Source organism: Furipterus horrens, unplaced genomic scaffold (genome assembly GCF_987537825.1).
Source record: "Furipterus horrens unplaced genomic scaffold, mFurHor1.1.pri manual_scaffold_17, whole genome shotgun sequence".
Classification (NCBI taxonomy): Eukaryota; Metazoa; Chordata; class Mammalia; order Chiroptera; family Furipteridae; genus Furipterus; species Furipterus horrens.
The window spans coordinates 55237788-55254959 of record NW_028327187.1 but is presented as its reverse complement, the minus strand read 5'-3'; positions in this window follow the sequence as shown (position 1 = coordinate 55254959).

Genomic DNA, 17172 nt, shown 5'->3' with positions numbered 1-17172 from the left:
TGAGTATGTTTATCATAAATAGGTGTTGTACTTTATCAAATGCTTTTTAAGCTTCTATTGAAATTATCATAAGATTTTGTTTATGTGGTATATTACATTTATTGATTTGTGAATATCAAATCATCCTTGCATCCCTGAAATGGATCACACTTGATCGTGGTGTATGATGTTTCTAATGTGTTGCTGATCCGGTTTGCCAATATTTTGTTGAAGATTTTAGCATTTATGATCATCAGCGATTTTGGCCTGTAGATTTCTTTCTTTGTTGTGTCTTGACCTGGTTTTGGAATCATGGTAATACTGGCTTCATAGAACGAGTTTGGGAGTCTTCCCTCTTCTTGGATCTTTTGGAATATACTGAGGAGAAGAGGAGTTATTTCTTTCCTAAATGTTTTGTAGAATTCACCTGTGAAGCCATCCGGTCCAGGGCTTTTGTGTGCCGGGAGTTTTTTTTATTACTGCTTCAATTTCACTACTTGTTATTGGTCTATTCAGGCTTTCTGCTTCTTTTTGATTCAATTTTGGAAGATTACATGTTTCCAGAAATTTGTCCATTTCCTCTAGATTGTCAAATTTCTTGCCATACAGTTGTTCGTAATAATTTCTTAAAATCAATTGTATTTCTGTGGTATCAGTTGTGATTTCTCCTCTTTCGTTTCTGATTTTATTTATTTGGGTCTTCTCTCTTTTTTTTCTTGGTGAGCCTGGTTAAAGACTTGTCAATATTGTTTATCTTTTCAAAGAACCAGCTCCTACTTTTGTTGATCTTTTTAACTGTTAGTTTAGTCTCTATGTCATTTAATTCTGCTCTGATCTTGATGATTTCCTTCCTTATACTCGTTCTGGGCTTTGCTTGTTGTTATTCTTCTAGTCCTTGTAGCTGTAGGGTTAAATTTTTTATTAGAGATTCTTCTAGCTTTTCTAGGTAGGCCTGTATTGCTGTGAACTTTCCTCTCAGGACTGCTTTCCTTGTATCCCATAGGTTTTGAGTTGTTGTGTGTTCATTATCATTAGTTTCCAGAAACTTTTTGATTTCTTCCTTGATGTCATTGTTAACCCAGTCATTATTTAATACCATGTTATTCATTCTCCATGAGTTTGAATGTTTTTGAGTTTTTTCCTTGAGGTTGATTTCCAATTTTAAGTCATTGTGATCTGAGAAGATATTTGATATAATTTCAGTTTCCTTGAATTTGTTTAGGCTTGTTTTGTGTCCTACCATGTGGTCTATCTTTGAAAATATTTCATGTGCACTTAAGAAGAATGTATATTTTTCTTATTTGGGGTGAAAAAGTCAATATATGTCGACTAAGCCCATTTGATCTAGAGTGTTGTTTAATGTGTCAATATCTTTTGTGTTTCTTTGCTTCAAAGATCTGTCCATTGTTGACAATAGGGTGTTAAAGTCCCCTACTATGAGTGTGTTGCTGTCTATATCTTTCTTGGAGTCTTTTAAAATTTTCCTTACATATTTCGGTGCTCCTATGTTGGGTGCATATATGTTTACAAGGGTTATATCTTCTTGATGAATTTTTCCCTTAAGTATTATGAAATGCTTTTCTTTGTCCGTTTTAATGGCCTTTGCTGTGAAATCTGTTTTGTCTGATATAAATATTGCTACCCCAGGTTTTCTTTTATGTCCATTTGCCTGAAATACTTTTTCCATCCCTTCACTTTCAGTCTGTGTAGAACTTTTGTTCTAATGTGGGTCTCCTGTACACAGCATATATGTGTGTCATGCTTTCTAATCAATTCAGCTATTCTATGTCTTTTGATTGGAGCATTTAGTCCATTTACATTTAAGGTTATTACCAATAGGTACTTATTCATTGTCATTTTTCCCCTTTGTACTTGTGTTCCTCTCTGTCTCTCTCTCTATTTCTTCATCTTCTTAAAGCAGACCATTTAGCATCACCTGCAATGCTAGTTTAGTGGAGATATTTTCTTTTAGCCTTCTTTTGTCTGGGAAACTCCTTATTTCACCTTCCATTTTCAATAAGAGCCTTCCTGGGTAGAGCAGTCTTGGTTGTAGGCCTTTGTTTTTCATTGCTTGGAATATTTTTTGCCATTCCTTTCTGGTTTGTAGTGTTTCTTCTGAGAAATATGATGATAGCCTTATTGGAGCTCCTTTGTATATTGTTAGTTGTTTTTCTTTTGCTGCTTTTAGGATTCTCTCTTTGTCTTTCAATATTGTCATTTTAATTATGATGCGTCTTGAAGTGGGCCTGTTGGGGTTCATCTTCATTGGGACCCTCTGTGTTTTCTGGACCTGCGTGACTCTTTCTCCCCTCATGTTAGGGAAGTTTTCTGTCATTAGTTTTTCAAAGAGGTTTTCTATTCCTTGCTCTTCTTCTTCCCATTTTGGAATTCCTATGATATGGATATTATTACACTTCATGTTGTCCTGCAGCTGTCTTAGAACCTCTTCATTCTTGTTCAATCTTTTTTCACTTTGTTGCACTGTCTGGGAGTTTTTGTCTACATTGTCCTCCAGCTCGCTGATCCGATCTTCTGTTTCATCTAGCCAGCTTTAAATTTCTTCTACTGTGTTCTTCAATTTAGAGATTGTATTCTTTATGTCCTCCTGGCTCTTATTTGTAGCGTCTATGTTCTTTTCCATGCTGGTATAATTCTCAGTAAGTTCCTTGTAGTTTTTCTGGAGTTCCTTGTAGTTTCCGTGGAGTTCTTTGTAGTTTCTGCTGAGCTCATTCAGCTTCTCCATAATCCATGTTTTGAATTCCATATCTGAAGTTTTCTCCCCTCTATTTCATTTAGCACTCTTTCTGGGGATTCTACCTTTCCTTTTGATGGGAGATTGTTTCTCTATTTCCCCATTTTTGTGACTCTTATTGTTTGTTGTTGTTTCTTAGAATGATCCTCACTTCCTGGATTTGCCTCTGGTGGTGTCAGGTCATATACCAGTCTGGCTCTAGGCAGCCTGTTGGAGACTTTCAGGGATCTACTGCCTTTGTCTGTCTCCTTTAGTTGTCAATCTATTCAATCTGTGATTAGTTATCAGGCTTAAGGACTGAGGGTTTGGCAGCTTTTTTCCTGTAGGCAGGGCTTTTGCTTCCCCTCAAGTTGACACCACACTCGGATGTAAATGGTCTGCCTGCAGTACTGAGGATAAGTCAGCACTGGGACTCGGTCGGCTGCTCCTCCAGTTCTCCCCTTCCTCCTTACTCTTTAAAATTTTTGAGTGTGCTTTCCGCCAGCCTGCTGGTGCCCCCACTGCTGCCACCACCACACTGCATCCTCTCCACCCCAGCTCCACCTTTCCTACCTGTCTGGATGAGTGTTTCTTCTTTATACCTTTGTTTGCTAGACTTCCATGAAGTTTAATTTTCTGTAACTTCTGGTTGTTTCTAGTTTTCAGGTAGTTGTATTCCTTCTTAGTTGTGGAGGCGTGTCTGTCTACGCCTCCGTCTTGGCCGTAACTCATCTATCTTCACTCTTTATATGGCCTTCTGTCTGGTAAGAAAAATTTACTCACATACATTACTTAGGTGTTCCTTTCTCACCTGAGTCTTCTCTATCTCCAGGCTTTAACTTTTCCATGTTCATTTCATCTATTTATTCATTTCTAGCTTTGGGAGGAGTGCATGTGCATTGAGGAGTGTTTTTGAGACAGTGCTGTTGTAGATGACAGTGACAGAGAAAGGATATGATAACCTTGTGACCCATGTATTTATACCCATGTATATGTTAATCTTGTGAGTCATCTTTGTTTAAAATTTTATGTTGCATGGGATCAAGTAATTCATGCCTAAGGGTCCTGACATTGAGCATAGTTATGCACTGGAATTATATGCTATGTACTAATATCTGATATCAGGAATCCCTAATGACACAACCTTTGCACATTTTAATGTGTCTGTTTGCTTGAAGATTTAAACTGAGTGCTTGAGGACAACTGAAAAGTGACTCAGAACTGAAGCCTTTAGGAAAAGTCATCAGGAATATCTCAGCCGTCTCTTCATTCTCTCCTTCCTTCATTCTTTCCGCCCTTGACTATTGACCTCATTCACAGAAATTGGTTGCTCAGATGGGATTTGGATCATTGTGGACTTTGAGATATGTTCCACCCTGTGTATCTATTATGGCACTCCTTAAAAGGGATTGAAATCCAGGTCTGTGTGTTGGAAAAGATGAACCTGGTAATGGGCCTTTTTGTTTTCTATAACCCACTGTTTGAAATGCCTTTTTGCCCCTTTGATTCTGTTTTGTTTTTAATTGCTGATATTACCTTTATTTTATTTACTAATGTAGGAATTGGATTAGGAGAGTTAAAAATGGCTGATGCCTAGATTAAGGATTTATCTCTGAGGGTCAATTTGTATTTTTCAGTCTCCATAGAAACCTAACAACAGACAGAAGCTTACAATGATATTCTGCTTTCTATGACACCCGGGTTATGTCTGGAAGCAGAAATATTTAGCAGTGGATTTACTGGCAGGAAAGGAGGGATACCTCCATCAACACCAGACCTATTGATTGTCCACCATTATTATGAACTTTTGTATTTTTGAGGTGGAGAATGTAACTTGAGACCAGGGCCATCTGATTCCTCTGGTTGCTCCTGCTGAGGGGAGACTGTTGTTCCACTCATGCCCATTATATACTACTTACTCTGTGGTTTAAGATGACACCTGGGATGGGAGGGTCTGATGATTTCTGAGTTATAGAAAGAGAGATTCCCAAACATCTTTGAATAACCTCAATCTCTCCCCCTCCTTTTCACTCTAGCCCCCTTTGTTACCCTAGTGGTGGGTAGCTGCTTCCTACTGTTACTTCCTCCGTGCAATTTCAATGTTTCCTTTCCTTTTTATCCCCTTTCATATTTCCAACTTAACACGTACCAGGGAATTTAAATGCCTTTTAGAAATGATGAGGATTCTCACCACTCATATGCAATGTGTTAAATTATTGGAGCTTTATTAGTATAGTTTAGTGGTGTTATTTTTATCCGATTCTTCATGATTCTTGTATCCTTGCATTAGTATGTGCACATTTAAATAAGCATGCTACTCTTACAGGCTTCACAGGTTTAATTTGTCAGGAAAAGACAGCTCTGCCTGCAGTACTGTACAAGTCAACTGGAAGCATTCAAGGGCAAGCAGGACTTGTTATCAGGGTCTCTAGTTGGGTGAGGCCACTGCTCAAGACCTGGGGGTGGGGGACGCTGCATGAGCTCAATGGTTGGGTGTGCCTATTGGTAGGCTCCTTCTGCAAGTAGGTCTACAGGGTGAGCTCCCTGGTTTGACAGGCCTGTTGGTTGTCTTCTGCATCAAAGTGTGGCCACTAGTTAATTTGTGTAATCACCTCCAGTTAAGTGGGGCCTACGGCTGCACTCCCTAACCAACCAGGTGGTGCCTCTAGCTAAACTCCACACTCAAGCAGGGATGTAGGCAGGGCTTCAGAGTTGGATGGGGCCTCATACTGTGCTCTGAAATCAAGAAGGGTACCACAGGCTGTCCCCCAAAATTGGATGGGTCCACAGACTGGGTTTTGCAATAGTTGGGTAATCTGTTGGCTGTGTCTTGCTGTTGTTCAAGGTTATTAGCCAGTCTCTTTGGTTCAGTGGGTCTGCCAGCTATATCCTGGAGCTGAGTGGGGCTGGAAACTGTTCTTAACTGATTCTGGGTTTCTGTCCTGGCTCTCTGCTAGGGTGGGATTGCAGGCTGTGTTTCTCTGTTGGGCAGATGAGTTCCCTGCCTGAGTGAGGCCATAGGCTATGTTCAGTAATCAGGCAGGACTGATATGCTTCTGGGTGAGATTGTAGGCTGGGCTCCATGGCTTGGTGGGACATAGGTTGGATTCTAAGGCTACTCCAGGTCACTTTTCAGGCTCCCTGGTTATGCAAGGCCAAAAGCTATGCTCCACAGTTGATCAAGCTTGTTGGCTTGACTCCCTGCCCAAGTGGGTCACTGAATGTGCTCTGAACTTTTCATGTGTCTGTGGACACACTGCCCATAAGGGTAGGGCTAGGAGGCTGGGCTCAGCAACTGAGTAAGACTAAACATGTTCTCTGCTTCTAGGCAGGCCACAGGATGTGTTCCATAGCTGCTGGACATCTGTGACCATGCTTCCCAGAGAGGCAGGATTGGAAGTTGTGCTTTGAATTTGGGCAGGACTAAAAATGTGCTCCTCTGTCCAGATGACAAAGGACAGATCAGTGAATTTGAAGACAGTGCGATAGAATTGACGCGATCTGAACAAAAGAGAGAAAATAGACCGAAAAAAATGAACAGTCTTAGTGACCTGTGGGGCAATAACAAATGCTCCAACATTCATATCATTGGAGTTCCAGCAGGGAAACTGTCCAGTGATATCCGGGAGGGACTCAATGAAAAGGTGTTCTGGCCTCATCCCAGGTCTGGATCTTTGGCTTAATTGTTGAGAAATCATATGTATGACCACTGAACCTTGGCTAGAGTTGGGCCTTGTGGCTTTGGGTAGATGCAGGAGGCTGCTTCATAATGATATGTCAGGTGTAGATTGTGGAAGAGACACCAGTGGGAATCCAGCAGATGTCAGCTTGGTGCCAATGGGCAGTGGCTTAGTGTGTGGAGAGATTTCACAGTACTGGGAAGATCTTCCTGGAGAGGTTTGGGAGTTGAAATGAAAGGCTGGGCTGGCTGGCAGAGCTGAGCTAAGCCAGGAGAGGTCTGACTCTAAGAGGCATAAAGCAATGTTTCTTTTTTTTTGTTCATTTGTTTTCACTGACCCGGAAGGAATGGCTGGAGGCATGGAGATTCTTAAGGGGAGTGTGTGCTCACTTGCCTCAGGCTCTGGCTGGGGTGGGGGTGGGGGGAGTGCGGGGGTGGGGGATGCTGAGGTGGACTGGAGACACTTGAGTGCTGTGGGAGAAATCCTTTGGGAAGATCGCTCCCCACCCAGTAGCAACAGGCAGAGGGAAAGCAGCAGCCCCATCTGAAGAAAGTTCTTGGCCCCATTCCATTATTCATAAGCCTGATTGCGGATTTCAGAGTGAGAAGAGTAAGAAGCAAAAGAGAGAGACACAGGCAGGAGAACACCGATAGCTACGATTAGGCTGCCTATATCCAGACTTGGACACAAGCTGAAGTCAGTAGGGGCAGATACAGAAAGAGAAGAAAGTGGAAAAATACAGATACTATGGAGACAAATTCCACTGTGACCTTCTATAGGGATTGTCTCCTACATATCCTTTCAATAGTCATTGTTTGTCCTTCCAGTCTATGGATTATAAGTAAATAGTCTTTATATTATAGTTTATTTTAAATCTCATATTTTGCTCCTCCCTTTTCTCAATCAATTTTACCACTTGATTTCTTCCTCTTATTTTTGTTTAAATTCTATCTTTTAATACCATGCACTTCCAAACTGCACTCATTTTTCTCACCTCTCCAGCCACTCAATACCATTTTTCTTGTCATTAGACACCTCATATTTTCTCATCATAAAATATATTATCTCTCCACCTTGATCAATCTGTGACTTTCCTGCAACTTTATCCACAGATCATCACTATTCTGGTATTTCAAGTCTCACATCTTATCATTCTCCTCTCCTAATCCCTTTGTATCATCCTCCAGCTCTTTCCTTCTTTTACTTTAAATTTAATTTTCCCCTGTCTTAGCCTGGTTTTTATTCTTCACTCTAAGTATTCCTTCTCCCTCTATTATCTCAAAATCACTTCCCTTTCCTCCAGGCATCTCTTAAGCTTCTTCTCCTTTTTTTACTTCTTACTTCCATCCTATCTATATTAATCTTAGCTCACAGTTATTGTTAGTACTGTGGTGAAATGTTTCCTCTAATTTGATGCCTATTTTTCTTATTATTCATCTTCTTTATTTGTAAGTGTGCGTGTGTTTGTTCTCTCACACACACTGTGTGTGTGTGTGCATATATATATATATGTAATATATATGTAATATATATATGTAATATATATATAATATATATATTACAACTTCTGTTTAAACCTAAAACTACACATTTCTCCTCTCTTAATTCACTCCACCTTCTTCCCTTCCTTTTTAATATATTATATAAATTTTACTTTCTCTCATTGCCTTGTCCTTACTCACTACTATTATTGCTCCTCCCCCGCCCCTCTCAGAAATAATTTTTCTTTCAGTTATTCAACACTTATTTGTTTTTCATTTCTTATAACAGTCTCAATCTCATTACATCCTTATTAATACTGGCTCATTAGCAATTGATACAGTGATTGAGAATCGGAGATATTTTTGTGGGTGTGGGATTCTTGCCTGGGGAGGTGGATTTATTTTAGCAGCAACTCAACAACTGTTTACAAAATGAAGAGCAGCACAACAACAAACAAAATCAAAATACTACCAGACAGACAAAATAAGAGGCATAAAGGGCATCCCAAGAGCATCAAGTTCAGGAGATCAAGTAGTCTGCACCACTGAATCCCAGTGAACTCTTACCACAGAAAGTCACAACATGAAAGCAGGAAGTCAAAACTATCAATCTAAGAAGCAGAAGCAAACAAGAAGAGCCACCTAAAATGGGGAGACAAAGAACAACACCCCATTGAAAGGAAGGAGGAATTTCCAAAAAGAGGTATAGATGAAATAAAGCAAGCAAACTATCAGACATCGAATTCAAAACAATAATAATGAGAAAGCTCATGAGCTCAACAAATGCAGAGAAAACTTCAACAAACTCCAAGGGAACTACAAAGAACTCAAGGGAAACTACAAGGAACTTACTGAGAACTACACCAGCATTAAAAAGGACATACAAACTCTCAATAAGAGACAGGAATAAGTTAAGAATACAACTTCTGAACTTAAGAACATAGTAGAAAGAATCAAGAGCAGGCTAAATGAAGCAGAGGATCACATCAGTGAGTTAGAGGACAACAAAGAAAAAAATTCCCAGATATTGCAACAAAATGAAAAAACATGAAAAATCTATAAGAGAGCTGCAGGGTGTTAGAAATAGTAAAAACTGAAATGAAGGACTCTGAGATTCAAGGTTTATTAAGAGGAACCTGCCGGTCTGTCTCAAAAGAGAGAACAGCAGCTGGCGTACAGGCTGACAAGGTTTTAAAGGGAGAGATAGGGAATGACTGGAACAGGGTATCAGGGCACCTAGTGATTGGTTGGGCTTGAGGGTAATGGCGGGAACAATGGGTTGGGTTTAGGGGTAACGGTGGGCACAATGGTGGGAACAACGAGGCACTTGGTGATTTGTTGGGTATGTTGCTGGGGAGAAGGCACTTGGTGATTTATTGGGCATGTTGCTGGGGAGAAGAATAGAATAAGGAAGTAAAAAATTTTCTACTCCCTACTGGTGTTTTGCAAGATTTGAGGAACTTTTCACTGGACTCCACAATAGTTATTATTTGTGGTTTTTACTTCCTGCTAATCAACTTATTGGGTGGGGGTTTTTGAGGCTCTTACTGAACCTAAGATTCCTGCTTTTTGGTTGTTTTTAAGAGCTGGGTGATAAGGAGGGCAGGGACCGGAAAGGGGTCGTCGGTTTTTCTCTGTAGCTGCTTCCTGCTGAGTGGGGGCATTGTTATTGAGAGGGGGTCCCTGCAGGTTTTAAGGGTGGCCATATTCCCCTTTGGCTATTGTGGAGTTGGTTTGTAGGGCTAGATCAATTTTATTGACTTTCTGGTTGGTGAGGGCTTGGATGCGGTTTTGTAGGAAAGTAGAAAAAAAGGCGGAGGATACAGGACCCAAAGGCTAGGACAGCAAGCAGGAGGGTTAGAGGGCCTAAAAAGGGTAAGAGCCAGAAGATCCAGTTGGTTCATAGCCAATGGTCCCAGGATTCCGTCTGCTGTTCCCGGATTTTCTGGGCCCGTTCTCTTAGCTTCGCTGCCGCGTTGCGGACCAGTCCAGACTGGTTGAGATAGAAGCAACATTCCTCACCTAGAAAGACACAAACTCCCCCTTTTTTCACGACTAGGAGGTCTAAGCCCCTGCGATTCTGGACGGTAACTGCCACTAGTGAGTCGATTTGGTCATGTATGTGTACTAATGAGGCGGCATTGTCGTCTAGGGACTTTAGTAAATCTTCTGAGAGGGCGTGAAAATAGGTGAGGGCAGTTGCTAAGCCTCCTACTCCCATGCCTATTCCTGTTGATACACCTAAAGCTACAAGAAGGGGAATAAGTTGAATTGTTCTTTTGACCTTGAGGGGCAGTGGTAGAGTGCTGGGAATAGGTAGCGGGGTGTCCAGGGGAATGATGTCTAAATTTGGGGTGAGTAGACCAGGGTGCAGGACAGGGTCCCTGTCTAATTGATAAGAAGGCACATATAAGTGTTGCTCCCACATAAGTAAAATACCCCTGCCTGAGTAATACAGGAGGATATATGAATGGAGAAGAGATGTATAAGGGGATAGGGAGGGCACGTTTTGCCCTGTTCTGGCTCGGCGTTCCAGACACTAAGCATTGAGGATAGGGCTTCACCTATTAGGGGTGAAATGTGGGTAGTGCTTATGCGGGAACATTGGTATTTGGATATAAAGGAAGTAGATAACCAGGGGTAGATTTTGGAGGTAGGGAAGGAGCAGCTTATTCCGACGGCTGAAGGAAGAGTCCATTGGCGGTAGGTGAAACTTCATAATTAATGAGCTGGGAAAAATGGTTGTTGGGTAATTGAATGGGAATAGTTGTATTGCATTGGTTAGTAGCTAAGTGGCCTACTAGTACAGAGCCAGTTGCCGAGAAGCAGATGGGGGCTTGAGAGAGAAGAGGGGTTTTGAGAGTAATTGGACCTCGTGCTGGAGGGGTGGATGGTTTAAAAGTCTGTAATTGGGCGAAATAAGTTTGGTATAATAGGTCGGCTTGGTTGGAGGCTGCAGTGGAATCATTATTTATTAGGTAATCAGCTTTTTAGAAGAAGATTGCCTCTTTTTGAACATTAAACAGGAGCTGTACTTTGGGAGAATGAGACATGCGAGTGGGAACTGGTAACGAGCAATATGCCGATGAGGACATAGATATGCACATCCAGCAATTATTGGCATAAGAGGAGTTAGCTCAGTGTAAGAATTCCTGCGTGAGATTGAGGGATTGAGGTATGTAGGGAAGACAAGGGAGCAGTGTAAGATGGAGGTAAGGATATGCCGAGTAAAGAGAAGAGTGTGGTAGATCATGGTTGAGTGGTATAGAGGAGGGAGAGAAGGAAGAATTGGAATATTTCTGCCTCGTATGGAGTGAAATCAGAGAGAGAGCCTTGCCAGGCTAAGTCCTGTATCCACTGGAGAGTGTCGGAGACTTCCAGGGTATATGGGCGAAACCAGGATAGGTCCTTGGATATCTGGAGGAGGAATTGGAGAAATCTAACACGGTGGTAATGGAAGTAAGCTAACTGAGCATATCTGTTGTTCAGTGATGTGGTAATGGAAGTAAGCTAACTGAGCATATCTGTTGTTCAGTAGGGTGTGATGTTGGATGGCTTTGTGAAGAAGAGTGAGTAAGAGGTTTAGTCCAGTTCCTCCTGGATTGGAGGACATTTGGAGATTTTGAGAGACAATGGACCTGTGGGGATAGAGATAAACAAGTTAGGAGGCTTGGAAGGGTAAGGTTTGATATGCGAGAGATGGGTCCAGTGGGTGTCACCTTCTAACTTAACAGCGGTGGGCATAGAGAGGATGATAGTGTGAGGACCTGTCCAAATGGCTGGAGTGACGCACTCCCTTTAGTGCGCTTGTAGACTGTGTCCCCAGGTAGTAGATAGTTGTGTGGTAGAGGTAAGGAAAGGTTGTGGGAGTAGTTTGTTAACTTCTGTTTGAAGTTGCGCCCTCATGTGAGCTAAAGCGGGGAAGTATGAACCAAAAGCGAGGTTGCTGGGAGCTGGGATAGGGGCAAGTACAAAGGGTCGACCATACATAATTTCAAAGGGACTGAGATGTAGGGGTTTGTGGGGCATGGCTCGGGTACGCATGAAGGCAAAAGGAAGGAGTTGGGACCAAGGGAGATGGAGCTCGAGGAGGAGTTTTTTTAGGTGGTGTTTTAGCATTTGGTTGGCTTTTTCTACTTTCCCTGAGGACTGGGGTCAGTAAGGGATATGGAGATGCTGTTTTATTCCTAGATAGTTAACTAGGGCCTGGGTGATATGTGAAATAAAGGCCAGGCCATTGTCTGATTGAAGGGATGAGGGAAGACCAAAGCGTGGAATGATGTGGTCTGTGAGAATTGAGGCAGCTGTAGAGGTGTCCTCTTTTCTTGTGGGAAAGACCTCAATCCATCCTGAGAATGTGTCTATGAGGGTGAGGACAAACCTGTATCCCTTATAGGGAGGCATATGGGTGAAATCGATTTGCCAGTCCTGACCTGGAATACTGCCCCTTGCTTGGTGTGTGGGAAAGGATTTGGGGTGGAGTCCCCCTTGTAGTGAGCAGGGGATACAGATGGAACAGGCTGAGGTGATACACTTTAGGTGTGTTGATAGAGAGGGGCAGGAGAGGAAAGAAGAAAGATATAGGTGGAGGGGGTGATGCCCTACATGAAAGGTATTATGGAAGGCATGTAGAATGTTCTGTGTTTGTGCTTTGGGAAGGATAAGTTTGCCATCCTTGGTGCACCACTGGCTGACCTTAGGTAGGAGAGCATATGCCTCTACCTCTGTAAGGGAGTAATTAGGGTGGAGGGAGGCTAGAAAAAATACGTGTGAAGTCGGTTGGCGGGTAGCCACTTTCCGGGCGACCTGGTCAGCTAGGTTGTTACCAATGCTTATAGGATTATTGTTTTGTTGGTGGCCTTTGCAATGGATTATAGCGGCCTGTTTTGGTAAAAGTGCTGCCTCTAAAAGACATTTTATAAGGGAGTGATTTTGTAGGGGGCTACCCTTAATTGTGAGGAATCTCCTTTCCCTCCATATGGCCACTGCTGAGTGGAGTATGTGATAGCAGTATTTTGAGTCTGTATATATGTTGGCTGTTTTGTTAGAGGTGAGTGTTATTGCCCTTGTCAGGGCAATAAGTTCTGCCTGTTGTGAAGTAGTGGAAGGGGGTAAGGGATGAGCCTCAAGAATGTGATGAGAGTCAGAGATTATAGCATATCCTGCAGCTGACGATCCGTCCCTAGTTTTGGTGGAGTGCCATCGATAAACAGGGTTAAGTCTGTTTCTGTTAGAGAGGCTGAGGTAAGGTGTGGAAAAGGAGAGTGGAAGTACGTTAAGACTTTGGGACAGGAGTGGGTTGGAAGGTCTGAAGAAACTGAGAGTAGGGTGGCTGGGTTAAGGGTAGAGAAGGGTTGAAAGGTAAATTCTGTGTTTTCAAGGAAAATGAGGTGAAAATGTTGGAGGTGAGAAGAGGAGAGGTGGTGTGTGGCCTTGTTAGATACTAAGTCCTGGAGATTATGTGGAGACCTAATAATAACCTTCTGACCTAAGGGCAGCTTTTTGCTTTCCAAGGCTAACACTGCCGCAGCCGCCAGAGCCCGTAGACAGGGGGCGCATCCCTTGCAGGTGGGATCTAATTGTTTGGAAAAGTACGCTACAGGGGCAAAGGAGGTTCCCTTCTGATGTCCTAGAACCCCGAGGGCTAGACCTTTGTTCTGATGGACATATAAGAGGAACTCTAGTCGTAGATCAGGGAGGTGTAGGGCTGGAGCCTGGAGGAGTGCTTGTTTGAGTTGAGTAAATGGGGTTGCTATGGGGAATTTGGAGCTCAGGCGCTCTGAGGGGTCTCCCTTAGCCACCTTGTAGAGAGATTTTGCTAGGAGACTGTAGTTAGGGATCCATGAGGGAAGGAAACCCTCCAGTTCTAGTAAGGAGAGGATTTCCTCCTTGTTGGAAGGGGTAGGAATTGAGGAAATACATTTCTTTCTGTCTGAAGTAATGGCCTTGAGTCCCAGGGATAGGAGTATGCCAAGGTAGGAAACTGTGGGTGAGGAGAGTTGGACCTTAGTGGGGGAGACTCAATAGCCTTTACTTGCGAGACGGTGTCATTTTGGGAGGTTTCTAGAGAAGGGCTACAGAGGAGGAGATCATCTATGTACTGTAAGATGACACTGCCTGATAGGATGAAAGATTGTAAGTCAGAGGCCAGAGTCTGTCCGAAGAAATGGGGACTATCTCTGAATCCTTGGGGAAGGACTGTCCATGTTAGTTTGCAGGAATGTATAGAGTCAGGATCAGTCCAGGTAAAAGCGAACAGGTCTCAGCAGGAAGGATTTAAGGGAATGGTGAAGAAGGCATCCTTGAGGTCGAGGAGAGTAAAGTGAGTGGTAGTGGTCGGAATGTTAGAGAGAATAGAGTAATGTTTTAGGACTGCTGGAGTAATAGGGAAAACTGCTGAATTAATGGCCCTTAGGTCTTGTACTAGATGGTAGGAGCCGTTGGGCTTGACAACAGGGAGGATGGGAGTGTTGTAAGGGGAGTGGGTGGCTACTAGGATGCCTGCTTGGAGGAATTTGTGAATAAGAGGTTTGAGTCCCTGGAGGTGGGAGAGGGAAATGGGATATTGAAGTATGGATGGAAAGAGGGAGGGGTTTCTGAGAGAGATAGTGACTGGGATGTGGTAGGCGGCTATACAGGGATGGTTGATGTCCCAAACTGAGGGGTGTACGATGGCGGGGGAGATGGGGTAAGTGTGGATATGGGGAGTGGAGTCTGGATCGCTGGCCAGCAAAAGGAGAATGTTGGGAGAGCTGGGCGGGGTAAGGGGGAAGAGATGGAGAGTTCTCCCAAACTTGGCTAATATATCTCTTCCTAGTAACAGGGTTGGGCACTGAGGTGTTATGAGAAATTGGTAAATGAATTGTATGTTATGTAATATACAGGCGACCAGAGGGGTGGTGAGGGAGTAGTCCTGATGCCTGAGACTCCTATAATGGTCGTGCTGGATGGGATTAGTGGCCCAGAGAACTCTGGGAGGGTGGAGAAAGTGGTCCCGGTATCTACCAGGAAAGAGATTCGCTTTCCTGCCACTTGGAGATCTACCCTAGGCTCGTCGTTGGAAATGAGTATCCGGGCTAGCAGCCCAGGGCCTCCTCAGTCTTCAGTTGCCAGGCCAAGGAAGTCTGCCACGGGTATAGAGGTTTGGGGATTTCCTGGCCCAGTCCTTCTCTGGAGACTGGGGTAGTCAATTCCCTAGTGTCCCTCTAGGTGGCAGTGCGGGCACAGACCCGGAGGAGGCCGAGGATTGGGACATTGCTTTGCTCAATGGCCTTCCTGCTTACATTTGAAACATGGTCCTGGTGGTTTTGAGGAGGGCCCCTTTGGTCCCTTCATTTTCGAGCCTGGGTGTTGAGCCCCCTGTATGGCTTTAGCTAACATGAGATAATTCTCCTGGTCCCGTTTTTTTCTGGTCGTCCTCCTGTTCCTCCCTATTGTGAAAGACCTTGAAGGCCAGGTTAAGAAGTTCCTTTGGGGGGGTTTCAGGGCCATTTTCAAGTTTTTTAGTTTTTTTCAGGATGTCTGGGGCATATTGGGAAATGAAGTGTGAATGTAAGAGTATAGTTCCTGCCGGGGTAGTGGGGTCTATGTGGGAATATTTTTGTAAGGCCTGGGACAGACATTCTAGGAACTCCCCTGGATTTTCTTGGGGATGTTGAATTACCTCTTTGATTTTATCATAATTGACTGCCTTATTAGCCAATTTATTAAGGGCTTGTTGTAGGTAATCTATCATAAGATCTCAGGCCCCTGATTTTGATGTCCTGTCTGGTAGTTCCAATTGGGATATATGATAGGCACTGTGGTCACCCCTATGGGGTTGGCATTATTGCGGGCATGAGCCTCATTTGTAATTTGTTGGGCAGTGGTACAGACTTTGTCTTTATTGGAAGGTGAGAGGGAGGAGGTGAGAATGATATGAAGATCGTGCCAGGTGAGGTTGTAGGATTGGGTGAGGTAGCAGAATTCCTTTATGAATGTGTCAGGGTCAGAGGAAAAGCAGCCGAGCCAGTGCTCAATTTAGGCTAAATCTGAGAGCAAGAAGGGGATGGCTGCTCGGACCATGCCCTCCGCTCCAGCAATTTCCCGAAGGGGGTAGAGGCCGGGTTGAGTTGAATGGGGGCCATCCCTGTGTCATGGTCTGAGCTGGGGGGGGCGAGAGAGAAGGGTCTTGGGAAGAAGTGGGTGACTCTGATGGGACTTTGGATGAACTTGGATGCAGAAGGAAGGGTGGAGGTAAGGGCTGAGGCTCTGGTTGGGGAGGAGCAGAATGATCCATTGGGTTGAAGAGGTCAGTAGAAAGGGAGACGGGGGTTAGAGGGGCTGAGGGTGTAGGAGCAGAGGATTTCATAGATTTGGCTAAGAGGATTTGGTAGGTTGAACAAGAGGAGCAGAGAGAAGGGCAAAAGCGGAGATAGAAGGAAGCCTGGACATGGGAAATTTCTGAGGCCTTCCCTGTCTGGTGGAAAAAATTATCTAAGTCCCAAAGGATATTAAAGTCAAATGTACCATTCTCTGGCCAATGTGAGTCATTGTCCAGTTTGTATTGTGGCCAGGACACATTAAAGTAGAAAATTAGTTTTTTGGGCTTTAGGTCTGACAATCCTAGCTTATAGAGATTTTTGAAAAGGCACCCTAATGGGGTAGCCTCAGAAGGTTGGGACTGAGAGGAACCCATTGTAGAGAAGTCTCAGTGAGGAGTCAGGTGTCCCCAAGATCCAACACTGAGACTTCGAGTGCATAGGGGAAGGGAGCGATAGGGACGGTCGTCACCAGCCATATTCATCCAGGGATGAGGGACGGACTTGACCAGGCACCTGGACTTTCGTAGAGTAGGCAAATGAAGTCGTCCGGGAATGGTCTCTCATTCTCTAGTCAGTGAGAAGGGAAGGAGGGGTGGAAGAGGAATGTAGGGGCTGAGGGCGAGGGAGTAAACCTACCGGAGGATGGGAAGATGGAGGAGATCCCCTAGTCCAGGTGCGGCAGGGGATAAGTTCGGGACAGGGTTGGGTCGCCAGCCAATCTACTCTTACTCGCACCAAGCAGAATCAGGGAGTAAGCCCAGAACGAGCTGCCGCTGTCCGCTGTTTCCCAGGTCATAAGCTTGGTAAGGGAGAAGGGGATCGTCCAGACAACTGGCACCCCATCCCGGGTTTTGGCACCAAATGTTAGAAATAGTAAAAACTGAAACCAAGGACTCTGAGATGCAAGGTTTATCAAGAGGAACCTGTCAGGCTGTCTCAAAAGAGAGAACAGCAGCTGGCGTACAGGCTGACAAGGTTTTAAAGGGAGAGATAGGGAA